Source organism: Eubalaena glacialis, unplaced genomic scaffold, assembly GCF_028564815.1.
Source record: "Eubalaena glacialis isolate mEubGla1 unplaced genomic scaffold, mEubGla1.1.hap2.+ XY H_2, whole genome shotgun sequence".
NCBI classification, from domain to species: Eukaryota; Metazoa; Chordata; class Mammalia; order Artiodactyla; family Balaenidae; genus Eubalaena; species Eubalaena glacialis.
The window spans coordinates 1,653,932-1,669,094 of record NW_026871156.1 but is presented as its reverse complement, the minus strand read 5'-3'; the positions used below and the strand labels follow the sequence as shown (position 1 = coordinate 1,669,094).

The window sequence follows — 15,163 nt, the reverse complement described above, 5'->3', positions numbered from 1 at the left end:
TTCTAGTAATTCATCTTTAAAGTTATAATAGCTTTATAGCAATAGAAGCAGAGAAACTGTACAAATAGGATCTGTAGACAGTGTGTCTGCATCTGTGTATTCATTCTTTCTCTTACAATTGAATAATTTTTGACAAGTTTCTTAATTCCTGTTTTGTTATATCTAAAAAGGGCAAAATTTAAATATCTATTTCTAGACTTCTGAAAATTACGTGAATTTAATACACTTCACATACTTAAAATATTGGCAAAGTTCATGGGAGCACTTAATTTATATTTTTTATATTTGTTCTTGTTTGTATTATTTTCAAAGGTTAAATGACTTACGAAGGTATACTCTAGTTTGGTAGAATTTCTCCAAATGAGCATATGAACTTTTAGAGACAGATTTTTTTTAAAACTTCCTTTTAATTTTTTTTGTTGGACAGTTGACTCATTTTTAATCAATTTTTTATGCATCTTTCTTAAAATCAAACATTCAGCTAGATATTATAAGAATTTATATAAATTGTATTTAATATTCTTAAATGACCTTGTATAGTTCCTATTGATCTGTTGTTTTGGTATTATTAAAGTTGTGTATTGGCAATATCTATCTTTGTTTCTTAGTACTGTTTTCAAATTTATGTATATAATTTATTTTGTAATTTACTAATATCATTTTTGTTATTAAATCTTTTCTTCTGCTATGGAGTTTTAATTTTTAAATTTTGTTTCTTAACATTGAATTTTTAGGTCATTTATTTTCAATTTTGCTTGCTCATAAATGCAGTTAAGTTTGTTAATGTTTTTAGGGTTTCATTTTGAGAATTTCTCAAAGTATGAATAGAGTGTTGTTCATTTTCTAAATGGTGTGCAATTTGAATTTTGATTTGCTATTTTAATTTATATGAGAAATGACTATTTGGTCTCTTTTTCTTTTCTGGTTTAATTGCATCATTTGGAGAGTGTTTTTAGAGAAATTAGTGTTTTTGTACGTTGCACACTTATATTTGAAAAGAATCTTCACTGTTCCTTTCAACCAAATTTAATGTAAAATTATTTAAACAGACTATTTGGTTCGTTTATTTTCTTGATTATCTTTTATGTGCTTAGTTGTCTGATTTCTGAGAGAATAGTGTTGAAATAAAGTTAATTTTGCTAGTGGAAAATTTTATTTCTCATAATAATCCTGAAAAACATGTATATCTAAATTCCTAAATTATTGATTCTTCTCCTTCTCTAACACCTCTTACACTTTCAGTCAGCAAAACTGTACATTTCTAGGATTTCTTTTAACTCCACAAATTATTTTTCTTTCCTGCTATCACTGAGATCTAAAGCATGATCCATATTAAATTAGCCTCCTACTTGGTACCCTTGCTTTTTTTTTTTTTTAAACTAAGGTTTCTAAGAAGAACAGAGTTATTTCAGAGACTCCTTTTTCAGAGACTCCTAATGGCTTTTACTTTGAATAAAATTTAAACTGCTTCCTATTCTACCACACACCTTGCAGGATCAGATCAGATCTATCTCTCTAATCTCATCTGTCAGAGAATGATGTATATATTTGTAAATGTATGTACATATTTTGTTTATTTTCTCTTTTTCCCAAGGAGACTATACAGTTCATATGAATATATTTTCTGTATCTCTGATTATAGAAGCTTGATAGACACTTATTTCTTGAATAAGTGAATACATTTTTAACCTCCAATAAACAGGGTAGATTGATAGGGATGTATCTTTAAAATGACAGCTTTATGATAGAACATTGTTATTATTTATGAAAATATTCTCTAATATTTCAATGTTTATTTTTAATAACATTGCTGATGACATTTTCCCCAATATCCGTTTCTTATGGGGCTATTCACTGCAATATATTGGCCATCCAGATCAAGTACAACAACACTAATATTAAGTTACAGCCAATAGAATTCATCTGCCTTATGATACGGTGTTGCTTGGAGATTACCTCACGTGTAGTGATTCTGGTACTTTTTACCACATCTCTGAAACTGAAGAGTGTGCCCTTTTTATCATATATATTTTCCATAACATTGTTGGCAGCATGGCTGGAGTTTGGGAGAAGTGAAACTTATGTTCCCAGCAAAATTTTTAAAAATTCCTATCCAGTGGATATAGTACTGATGCTTATCCTGATCACTCTACTGTATGTTGCCATCAACTTCTCCTGCTAGTCAGCAGTGAAACTGCAGTTGTCAAGTGAAGAAATGATAAGAGACGGAAGTGGAGCCATAGAACCCTACACTACAGCATTCGTTTCTTAGAAAATATGATAATGATACTGGTATTTAGGCATTTGGGTGGGAAATCTTTACTGAATTGCTGTTACTCATTAATTGCCACACAGTTCATCATAACCTGATATTATCCATTGGTTTTATGCTGCACTTCTATCAGTATTTGCACCCAGCATGGTCAGACAAAGCATTATCAGAACATACTGCAAATAGACCTGAAGCAATGTGATTTTACATACAATCTAGAGAAAACTCAATTAAAAGAATAATATAGGCAGCTGAGAATTTGCTACCAACCCGGGAGTAGGACTGGGTATTTTTCACTTAAGAGTGTATAGGCTATTCATTAAGAAATGGACTTCCAAAGAAAAATGAACATGCTGATTGTGACTTTATTAAGATACTCCTAATGGTAAGAGACATTCAATTTCCTTTCACATAAAGCAAAAGATTGTAAGCAGTTGCTAATAAATTGATTATTCTCTTGTGAATCTTTAGTACTTTGACTTCTTATCATCACTTCCAAATAAATAACTTCTAATTTTTTTCCCCTCAACTCTACAGAATTAAAAACACAAAACAAAACAAAAACAACAAGCCATCTAGGTCCCAAACTGGAGCAGGACAAATAAATCTATTTCCCACCTAGAACATCTTCAGAACCTGTGTCTTGAATTAGACCAACACCGTTTGCAGTCTTGAACATGAGTTATTTGTTTACATTCACCCTTCAAAAAGAACATTACCACAGGTTTCACTCTGTGTTTTGCCTAAGGCAAGAACAACTTGGGGGAGAACTCTTGTGAGCATGGTAATATTTATATCAATTTAATGTAGCTAAAGGTCCTCCTCATTGAACTTTGACTAATAAAAAGTAACACCAAATTAATGTATCTTAAAGCACAAAACCTGTGTTGTTAAAAAGAAAATGTCATGACAGAAAAAGTTAAAAGAAACATAGGCTTGTCCTAATGTACATAGTATAGTTTTAAAACCTATATATACTTTTATTTTGACTACTTTGTTTTTTTTTATTCTTGGGAAAGCAATAGCCATTTGTGATCAAGAACTATAAGGAGTAATATAATTTGAAAATCTAATAATTTTATGTTTTTTTTCCTTCTAATAACTTTATCCAAAATTTGAGACAACAACTTTTTTGTTTATTTAAGTTTTTTTTCAGTTTTATTGAAATATACTATATAAGTTAAGGTGTATAATGTGATGATTTGATACATCTGTATACTGCAAAATAACTACCAGGAAAGGTTAATTAACACATTCCTCACCTCACATCATTACAATTTTGTGTGTGTGGTGAGAATACTCATGATTCACTCTCTTTGCAGCTTTCAAATACAGGCATATTTTACTTTATCTTACTTAAAAGATATTGTGTGTTTTTACAAATTGAAGTTTATGGCAATCCATAAACATGAAGCAAGTTTATTGGTACTACTTTTGCAACAGCATTTACTCACTTCACGTCTCTGTCACGTTTTGGTAATTATCACATTATGTCATATTTTTCATTATTATTATATTTGTTATAGTGATCTGTGATCAGTGACCTTTGATGTTACTATTGTAACTACACCCTTGAGGGAAGGAATTGAATTTAGGCCAATTCAAGTGAAAAGGAAGAGTTGCTTGTCTTTCACTTTAAATCAAAAGTTAGAAATGATTAAGCTTAGTGGGGAAGACATGTTGAAAGCCAAGAAAGGATGAAAGTTAGGCCTCTTGTGCCAAATAATTAGCCAAGTTGTAAATGTAAAGGAAAAGTTCTTGAAGGAAATTAAAAGTGCTGCTCCAGCGAACACAAATTATAAGAAAGCAAAGCAGCCTTCTTGGTGACGTGGAGAAAGTTTGAGTGGTCTGGATAGAAGATCAAACCAGCCACAACATTCCCTTAAGCCAAAGTCCAATCCAGAGCAAGGCCTTAACTCTGCTCTATGAATGCTGAAAGAAATGAGGAAGCTGCAGAAGAAAAGTCTGAATCTAGCAGAGGTTGGTTCATGAGGTTTAAGGAAAGAAACTGTCTCCGTAACATCAAAAGTACCAGCTGAAGCAGCAAGTACTGATATGGAAGCTGCAGGAAGTTATCCAGAAGATCTAGCTAACATCATTAATGATCGTGGATACACTAAACAACAGATTTTCAGTGTAGATGAAACAGCCTTCTACTGGAAGAAGATGCCATATAGAACTTTCATAGCTAGAGAGGAGGCGTCAAGGACTGGCTTCAAAGCCTCAAAGGACAGGCTGACTCTTGTTAGGGGCTAATGCAGCTGGTGACTTTAAGATGAAGCCAGTGCTCACTTACCATTCTCAAAATCCTAGGGCCCTGAAGAATTATGCTATATCTACTCTGCCTGTGCTCCGTAAATGTGACAGCAAAGCCTTAATGACAGCACATCCATTTATAACATATATTTAATTTTTTTAGCCTGCTGTTGAGACCTGCTGCTCAGGTAAAAAGATTCCTTCCAAAATATTACTGCTCATTGACAATGCGCTTGGTTACCTGAGAGCTCTGATGAAGATGTACAATGAGATAAATGTTTTCATGCCTGCTTACACAACATCCATTCTGCAGCCAAAGGGTCAAGGAGTCACTTTGACTTTCAGGGCTTATTGTTTAAGAAATACACATCATAAGACTATAGCTTATGAGATAATGTTTGCTCTGAGAGTCCTGGAAAAAGTTAATTGTAAACCTTCAGGAAAGGATTCACCATTCTAGCTGCCATAAGAGCATTCATGATTCATGGGAAGAAGTCAAAATATCAGCACTAATAGGAGTTTGGAAAAAGTTGATTCCAACCCTCATGGATAACACTGAGGGGTTCATGACTTTGGTGGAGAAAGTCTCTGCCGATTTAGTGGAAACAGTGAGAGAACCAGAATTAGGAGTGGTGCCTGAAGATGTGACTGAATTGCTGCAGTATCATGATAAAACTTTAAAAGATGCAGAGTTGCTTCTTATGGATGAGCCAAAACAGTGGTTTCTCGAGATGGAATCTACTCCTGGTGAAGATGCTGTGAAGGTTGTTGAAATGACAACAAAGGATTTAGAATATTACATAAACTCATTTGATGCAGCAAATTTCATTGTCTGATATTAAGAAATTGCCACACCCACCCCAACCTTCAACAACCAACATGAAACTAGTCAGAGCCATCAAGATCAAGGCAAGAGCTTCCACCAGTCAAAATGTAATGACTCACTGAAATTTCAGATGATGGTTAGCATTTTTTTAGCAATAAAGTATTTTAAAATTAAGGTATGTACATTGTTTTTTAGGCATAATACTATTGCATAAAACTTAATAGACTACGGTATTGTGTAAACAACTTTTATATGCACTGGAAAACCAAATAAATTGTGTGACTCAATTTTTTCGATATTTGCTTTACTGCAGTGGTCGGGAACCAAACCCCAAATATCTCCAAGTTATGCCTGTATGCAATACAGTATTGTTAACTACTGTCATTATGCTGATTATTAGATCTGCAGCACTTATATAACTGGATGAATATCTTTCCATTTCCCTCAAACCTCAGCTGCTGGCAAACACAATTTTCTGTTTCTATATGTTTGGCTTTTTTTTTTTTTTTTTTTTTTTTGATATAAGTGAGATCACACTGTGTTTGTTTTTATATGTCTGACTTACTTCACCTAACATAATGCCCTCAAAGTCCATCCATTTTGTTACAAAAGACAATATTTTCCTTCCACTATGGCTGAATAACATTTTATTGCCACATTTTTTTTTCTGGCACACAAAATACTTTTCTGTGCCACATTTCCTTTATCCATCTAGTCAACCTAAGTGTGTTGTTTTCCTGTGTTGGCATTTGAGAATGATGGTGCAGTGTACATGGGATGCAGATATCTTTTTGAGGCGGTGTTTTTGCTTCCTTTATATAAATACCCAAAGAGGTTTTCCTGGATGATTTGGTAGTTCTACTTTTTAGCTTTTTGAGGAACCTCCAAACTGTTTTCTACAGTGGCTGCACCAATCTGCATTCCCACCAACAGTGTAGGAGGGTTCCCTTTTGTCACGCCTGCTATCTTCTCTTTTTTGATAACAGCCAATCTCATAGGAATGAGGTGATATTCCACGATTGAGTTTTTGCACTTTCTTAATGTATGTTGGATATTAGCCCCTTATCAGCTATGTGTTGTAAATATTTTATACAATTCTGTATATTGCCTGTTAATTCTGTTGATTGTTTCCTTTATTATGTAGAAATGTTTCAGTTCAATTTCACTTTACTTTTGATTTTGTTGCCTGCTCTTTTGCTGTCATAGCCAAGAAATTATTGCCAAGGCCAATCTTGCGAAGTTTGTTCCTTATCTTTTCTCAAGGGCTTTGAAACTTTTGCGTCTTATCTTTAAATCGTTTTCCCCAACATTATTGAGATATAATTGACATATAACCTGGGTAATTTTAAGATATACAGCATGATGATTAGATTTACATCTATGTTGTGAAATAATTACCACAATAATGTTAGTTAATACATTTATCACCTCACATAGTTACCAATTTTGTGTGTGTGTTATAAGAACATTTAAGATCCACTCTCCTAGTAACTTTGAAATATGCAATAAAGTATTGTTAACTAAGTCACTATGCTGTACTTTAGATCCCAAGAACTTACACATTTTATAACAGGAAATTTGTACTCTTTGACCATCATCTCCCTATTTCTCCCAACCCCACACCTATTAAATACATATACACTCTCTGGTTTTATGACCTCAGCACTTTAGATTTCATAAATAAGTGGGACCACACAGTTTGTCTTTCTCTCTCTGATTTTTTTCTCTAAGCATAATGCCTGAAAGTTTATTCCATGTGGTCACAAATTGCAGGATTTCCTTTATATGGCTCTATAATATCCATTGTGGAAATATATACATTTCTTAATCCATTTAACCATTGATAAACACCTAGTGACTATGCCTTGCATAATTTAGGTAAATAATAATACAGTGAACATGGGCGTGCAAATATCTCTTTAAAGTAACTGATTTCATTCCCTTCAAATACGTATATCCAGAAATGGAATTACTAAGTTATATGGTGGTACTATTTTTAGTATTTTGAGGAACATCCAAATTATTTTCCATAGTGGTTGTACTAAGTTACATTCCCACCAACAGTCTATAAGTGTTCCTTTTTTTCTACGTGCTTGACAACACTTTATGTCTTGTCTTTTTCATAATAACCATTCTGAAATATGTGAGTTGACATCTCATTGTGGTTTTATTTTGCATTTCTATTACTATTAGCGATGTTGAGCATATTTTCATGTGTCTGTTGGTCATTTGTATGTCTCCTATGGGGGGAATATGTCTGCTAAGGTCTTCAGCCCACTTTTTAGATTATTCGACTTTTTTTTTTAATTGAGTCCTTTTATGTTTTGGACATTAGTCCTTTAGCTGGCATGTGGTTGGCAAATCTTTTCTCCCATTCCATAGGAGAATTCCTATGCCTCCTATTCCATTGCCTCTTCACTCTGTTCAAGTTTCTTTTTGTGCAGAGGCTTTTTAATTTGATGTCACACATGCTGATTTTTCTTTTTGTTCCTTGTACTTTTGGTATCATATCCAAAAAAGTCATTGCTGAGACAAATGTCAGGGAGACTTTTTTCTGTTTCATTCTAGGGGTTTTGTGATTTCTGTTCATTTTGTGTTAATTTTTGAGTGGTCTAAGATGGGTGTTCAGTTTGATTCTTTTGCATGTGGATGTCCAGTTTTTCCAACACTACTTCGTGTAAAGACTGTTTTTTCTCCATTGTTTATTCTTGACTTCTTTGTCAAATATTGGTTGACTGTACATGCATGAGTTTATTTCTGGACTCTCAGTCCTGTTCTATTGTTCTATTGTCTGTTTTTATGTGAGACTCACACTATTTTGATTACTGTAACTTTGTATTATAATTTGAAACCAGGAAGTGAGATGTATCCAGCTTTGTTTATCTTGCTCAAAATTGCTTTGGTTATTTTCAGGGCCCTTTGTTGTTTTGTACAATTTTTAGGATTGTTATTCTATTTCTAGGAAAATTGCCATTGAAAATTTGACTGGGATTCTATTGAATCTATAGCTAGCTTTAGGTAGCGTGAACATTTTAAGAGTATTCATTTTTTCAATTCATAAACATGGGATAGCTTTCTATTTATTTGCGTCTTCAGTTTTTGCAAATGTATTTTTTAATGTACAGATTTTTTATTTCCTTGGTTAAATGCATTCCTAAGATTTTATTGTTTTTGGTGCTGTTGTAAATGGAAGCATTTTCGGTCAGCTATTTTGTTGTTAGTGTATAGAAATGCAACTCTAACAGTTTCGTGGAGTATTTGGTGGAGCCTTTAGGATTTCCTGCATACAGAATTATGTCATCTTCAAACAGAGACAGTTTTACTTCTTCCTTTCTACTTTTGATCCCTTTTATTTCTTTTTCTTGCCTAATGGTTCTGACTAGGGATTCTAGTACTACGTTGAATAGGAGTGGTGAGAGTGAGCATTTTTTATTTGTTCCTGTCTTAGAGGAAAAGATTTCAGCTTTTCACCATGAGTATGATGTTAGCTGTAGGCTTGTTAATATATGACCTTTATTACATTTGAAATGTTTCTTCTCTACCGAGTTAGTTGAGAACTTTAATCAAGAAAGTTTAAAAGAATCTTTCAAACACTTCTTCTGCATGCTATTCCTGTGGTTAATTAAATTTATTGTTTTGAAAATGTTAACTCCCCTTGCATTCCCGGGAATTATCCCACCTTATCATGTTGATCCTTTTGGTGTGCTATTGAATTTGGTTTGCTAGAATTTTGTTGAGAATTTTTGCATCTATATGTACAAGGATATTAGCCTGTACTTTCTGGGGTTTTTTTGTTTGTTTGTTTGTTTTTCCCTTGTTATGTCCTTATCTGGCTTTGTTAATCAGGACAATGCTGGTTTTATAAAATGAGTTTGGAAGTGTTTCCTCTTTATTAGTTATGTGGAAGAGTTTGGGAAGGACTGGCAATAAACCTTCATTAAATGTTCAGTAGAATTCACCCGTGAAACTCTCTGATCCTGGGCTTCTTTTTGTTGGGAGAGTTTTGAATACTGCGTCAATTTCCTAAGTCATTATTTGTATGATCAAGATTTTTTTTTTTTGACTTCTTCATGATCCAGTCTCGGTACATTGTATATCGGGGTTGGTGGAGATTTATCCATTTTTGTCACCCAGTTTGTTAGCATTCTTTATAATGATTTGTATGCTTTGGTGTCAGTTACAATTTCTCCTCTTTCAGTTAAAGTTTTATTTATTAAGTTGTCTTTTTCTCTTGGTTAGTCTAGCTAAAGATTTGTCAATTTTATTATCCTTTCCAAATACCAACTCTTGGATTCAGTTTTTTCGTAATTATCTGATTTTTATTTTATTCATTTCCATCTGAAACTTTCTTATTTTCTTCCTTTTATTCTTGGAACTTGTTCTTTTTTCCTAGTCCTTCAGTTATAAGGACAAGTCGTTTATTTTAGATCATTCTTTTCTCTTAATATAAGAATTTATTATTGCTAAAAAGAAATTCATTCCTTAGACTGATTTTGCTACATCCCCAAGTTTTGGTATGTCATTTTTGTTTATCTGAAGATAGTTTCAGACTTCCCTTTTGACTTTCTTCTTTTACCCATTGATTTTTCCAGTGTGTGCTGTATAATTTTACATATAAGGAATTTTTCAGTTTTTCTCTTGTTATTGATTTCTAACTTCATACCATTATGATCAAAAAGGATGCTCAGGGCTTCCCTGGTGGCGCAGTGGTTGAGAATCTGCCTGCTAATGCAGGGGACACGGGTTTGAGCCCTGGTCTGGGAAGATCTCACATGCCGCGGAGCAACTGGGCCCGTGAGCCACAACTGCTGAGCCTGCGCATCTGGAGCCTGTGCCCCGCAACGGGAGGAGCCGTGATAGTGAGAGGCCTGCACACCACGATAAAGAGTGGCCCACGCACCGATGAAGAGTGGCCCCCGCTTGCCGCAACTAGAGAAAGCCCTCGCATGAAATGAAGACCCAACACAGCTAAAAATAAATAAATAAATAAATAAATAAAGTAGCTATTACTTTTTAAAAAAAAGGATGCTCAATGTGGTTTTGATCTTCTTAAATTTCTTAAGGCTTGCTTTATGTCCGAAGACGGGGTCTATCCAGGGGAGTGTTCCATCAGCACTCAAAAAGAATGTGTATTCTGGTACAGTTGGATGGAAGTTCTATATAAGTTTATTAGGTCCATTCTGTGTCTTTATTAATTTTCTAATGGAGAATATGGGATAATATAGTTCCTTATTATTATTATTTTTACTGTTGATTTCTCCTTTCAGATCTGTTAATGGTTGATTTAAATATTTATTTAATCCTTCCGTTGAGTACATATATATTTACAATTATTATATCCTCTTGATAAATTGACCCATTATGACTGTATAGTGACCTTCTTTATCTCTTGTGAACTATTTTGACTGAAAGTCTGTATTACCTGAGATTGGGAGAGCCAGTCCTGCTCTAGTTTAGAAACTGTTTGGACTACCATTTTCTATTCCCTCAATTTCAGCTTATGTGTGTCCTTAAAGTTAAAATGGCTCTTGTAGACAGCATTTTTTTTTTTTAACATCTTTATTGGAGTATAATTGCTTTACAATGTTGTGTTAGTTTCTGCTATATAACAAAGTGAATCAGCTATACGTTTACATATATCCCCATATCCACTCCCTCTTGCGTCTCCCTCCCACCAGCCCTATTCCACACCACTAGGTGGTCACAAAGCACTGAACTGATATCCCTGTGCTATGAAGCTGCTTCCCATTAGCTATCTATTTTACATTTGGTAGTGTATATATGTCCATACCACTCTCTCACTTAGTGCCAGCTTACCCTTTCCCCTCCCCATGTCCTCAACTCCATTCTCTACATCTGCATTTTTATTCCTGTCCTACCCCTAGGTTCATCTGAATCTTTTTTTTTTTTTTTTAGATTCCATATAAATGTGTTAACATACTGTATTTGTTTTTCCCTTTCTGACTTACGTCACACAATATGACAGACTCTAAGTCCATCCACCTCACTACAAATAACTCAATTTCATTTCTTTTCATGGCTGAGTAATATTCCATTGTATATATACATGCCACATCTTCTTTATCCATTCATCTGTCGATGAATGGACACTTAGGTTGCTTCCGTGTCCTTGCTATTGTAAATAGACCTGCAATGAACATTGTGGTACATGACTCTTTTTGAATTATGGTTTTCTCAGGGTATATGCACAGTAGCGGGATTGCTGGGTCATATGGTAGTTCTATTTTTAGTTTCTTGATGACCTCCATATGTTCTCCATAGTGGCTGTATCAATTTACATTCCCACCAACAGTGCCAGAGGGCTGCCTTTTCTCCACACCCTCTCCAGCATTTATTGTTTGTAGATTTTTTTGATGATGGCCATTCTGACTGCTGTGATGTGATACCTCATTGTAGTTTTGATTTGCATTTCTTTAATGATTCGTGATGTTGAGCATCCTTTCATGTGTTTTCTGGCAATCTGTATGTCATCTTTGAAGAAATGTCTATTTAGGTCTTCTGCCCATTTTTGGATTGTTGTTTTTTTTTTGGTATTTAGTTGCATGAGCTGTTTGTAAATTTTGGAGAATAATCCTTTGTCAGTTGCTTCATTTGCAAATATTTTCTCCCATTCTGAGGGTTGTCTTTTCATCTCGTTTATGGTTTCCTTTGTTGTGCTAAAGATTTTAAGTTTCATTAGGTCCCATTTGTTCATTTTTGTTTTTATTTCCATTTCTCTAGGAGGTGGGTCATAAAGGATCTTGCTGTGATTTATGTCATAGATTGTTCTGCCTATGTTTTCCTCTAAGAGTTTGATAGTGTCTGGCCTTACACTTAGGTCTTTAATCCATTTTGAGTTTATTATTGCGTATGGTGTTAGGGAGTGTTCTAATTTCATTCTTTTACATGTAGTCGTCCAGTTTTCCCAGCACCAATTGTTGAAGAGGCTGTCTTTTCTCCATTGTATATTCTTGCCTCCTTTATCAAAAATAAGGTGACCATATGTGCGTGGGTTTATCTCTCGGCTTTCTATCCTGTTCCATTGATCTATATTTCTGTTTTTGTGCCAGTACCATACTGTCTTTATTAATGTAGTTTTGTAGTATAGTGTGAAGTCCAGGAGTCTGCTTCATCTAGCTCTGTTTTTCTTTCTCAAGATAGCTTTGGCTATTCAGTGTCTTTTTTGTTTCCATACACATTGTGCAATTTTTTCTTCTAGTTCTGTGGAAAATGCCATTGGTAGTTTGATAGGGATTGCATTGAATCTGTAGATTGCTTTGGGTAGTATATTCATTTTCACAATGTTGATTCTTCCAATCCAAGAACATGGTATATCTCTCCATCTGTTTGTATCCTCTTTCATTTCTTTCATCAGTGTCTTATAGTTTTCTTCATACACATCTTTTGTGTCCTTGGGTAGGTTTATTCCTATTCTTTTTGTTGCAATGGTAAATGGGAGTGTTTCCTTAATTTCACTTTCACATTTTTCAGCATTAGCGTATAGGAATGCAAGAGATTTCTGTGCATTAATTTTGTATCCTGCTAGTTTTCCAAATTCATTGATTAGCTCTAGTAGTTTTCTGGTGGCTTCTTTAGGATTCTCTATGTATAGTATCATGTCATCTGCAAACAGTGATAGTTTTACTTCTTTTCCAATTTGGATTTTTTTTTTTTCTTCTCTGATTACTGTGGCTAAAACTTCCAAAACTATGTTGAATAATAATAGTGGTGAGAGTGGGCAACCTTGTCTTGTTCCTGACCTTAGTGGAAACAGTTTCAGTTTTTCACCTTTAAGAACGGTGTTGTCTGTGGGTTTGTCATATATCGTCTTTATTATGTTGAGGTAAGTTTCCTCTATGCCTACTTTTTGGAGAGTTTCTATCATAAATGGGTGTGGAATTTTGTTGAAAGTTTTTTCTGAATCTATTTAGATTATGTCGTTTTTAACCTTTAATTTGTTAATATGGTGTATCACATTAAATGATTTGCATATATTGAGGAATTCTTGCATTACTGGGATAAACCCCACTTGATTGTAATGTATGATCCTTTTAATGTGCTGTTGGATTCTGTTTGCTAGTATTTTGTTGAGGATTTTACACTGATGTTCATCAGTGATATTGGCCTGTAGTTTTCTTTCTTTGTGACATCTTTCTCTGGTTTTGGTATCAGGGTGATGGTGGCCTCATAGAATGAGTTGGTGAGTGTTCCTCCCTCAGCTATATTTTGGAAAGAGTTTGAGAAGGACAGGTGTTAGCTATTCTAAATGTTTGGTAGAATTCACCTGTGAAGCCATCTGTTCCTGAGTTTTTGTTTGTTAGGAGATTTTTAACCACAGTTTCAATTTCAGTGCTTGTGATTGGTCTGTTTATATTTTCTATTTCTTTCTGGTTGAGTCTCAGAAGGTTGTGCATTTCTAAGAATTTGTCCCTTTCTTCCAGGTTGTCCATTTCATTGGCATAGAGTTGCTTGTAGTAATCTCTCATGATCTGTTGTATTTCTGCAGTGTCAGTCGTTACTTCACCTTTATCATTTCTAATGTTGTTGATATGAGTCTTCTCCCTTTTTTTCTTGATGAGTCTGGCTAATGGTTTATCAATTTTATTTACTTTTTCAAAGAACTAGCTTTTAGTTTTATTGATCTTTGCTATCATTTCCTTAATTTCTTTTTCATTTATTTCTAATCTGATATTTATGATTTCTTTAATTCTGGTAACGTTGGTTGTTTTTGTTCCTCTTTCTCTAACTACTTTAGGTGTAATGTTAGGTTGTTTATTTGAGATGTTTCTTGTTTCTTGAGGGAGGATTGTAGTGTGATAAACTTCCCTCTTGGAACTGCTTTTGCTGCATCCCATAGGTTTTGGGTCATCGTGTTTTTGTTTTTTTTTTTTCTTTTTTTTTTTTAACAGGGCTAAGAAGTCAACAAGTCTTTATTAAACGCCTGCAAATTTACCGGGAGGAGGCCATGATGCTGGACACACTGTCAAAGTCGATCTTCTCCACAATGTTCTTGGGCTTAATGCTCTCTTCCTGGCTGCAGATGAAGATCTGACCCGACTCATCGGTGCTCCAGCGGTACTTGCTCATCCACATCTTTAGCTGGCTGTGTGTCAGATCCCCTAGCATCTTGGCCAGCAGCCAGCGATCAATGTGCTGATAAGTAATGCCCACAATATAGCAGATAAATTTTCAGACAGAGTCTTCAAAGCTAGTTATACCTTCCAAGAGGTCCATGTTTTCATCCAGGGCTTGCCAGAAGGCCTGGAAGTGGCATGTCTCCAGCAAGTCTCTGAGGTACAAAATCTGCCGGATGGGCCATTCTTCTTGATGGGCCTGGTCGATCATGCACTTGCACAGCGTGAAGTCAGAGTGGGGCAGGTTGGTGAGGGTCTTTAGCAGGATCTGGGCAGTGACTGTGGTCTGGAAGAAGGCTGGGTTGAACTGGTACAGCTACAGGACAGCCAGGTTGGCTTCCAGATCATAGGCATTCTCCTTGGCTTGTGTCTCCACATAGCGCTCCAGGGTGGCCAGATTCTCAGGATTGTACCTGTCAATCCCCTTGAGCAACTTAACCACGTTCACTCTCATCTGCTTGAACATTGCCATGACTGCTGTCGCCTCCCACACCAGGGCTGCAGCCAAAGTGCCTGCCGGCACTGCATCCTTGAGAACTGGAAGAGGAAGAGCTGGTGGAAATGGAAACTACATCTTTGTTTTCTCTCCAGCCCGAGGGGCAGTGAAGGTGTGGGGAGGCTCTGGAGGCTGCTGCCACGCTTTCTGGCTGCCACATGACTTCTTCCCATCGTGTT

At 35.1% G+C, this 15,163-nt stretch overlaps 2 pseudogenes; one reads left to right on the top strand and one right to left on the bottom strand.

Annotated features, from left to right (window-relative positions):
* Positions 1-1,807: 1,807 nt before the first annotated feature.
* LOC133082967 (XK-related protein 3-like) lies at positions 1,808-2,583 on the top strand (annotated as a pseudogene).
* Positions 2,584-14,266: 11,683 nt separating this feature from the next.
* On the bottom strand, positions 14,267-14,960 carry LOC133082978 (eukaryotic translation initiation factor 3 subunit K-like; annotated as a pseudogene).
* Between the last annotated feature and the right edge of the window lie 203 nt (positions 14,961-15,163).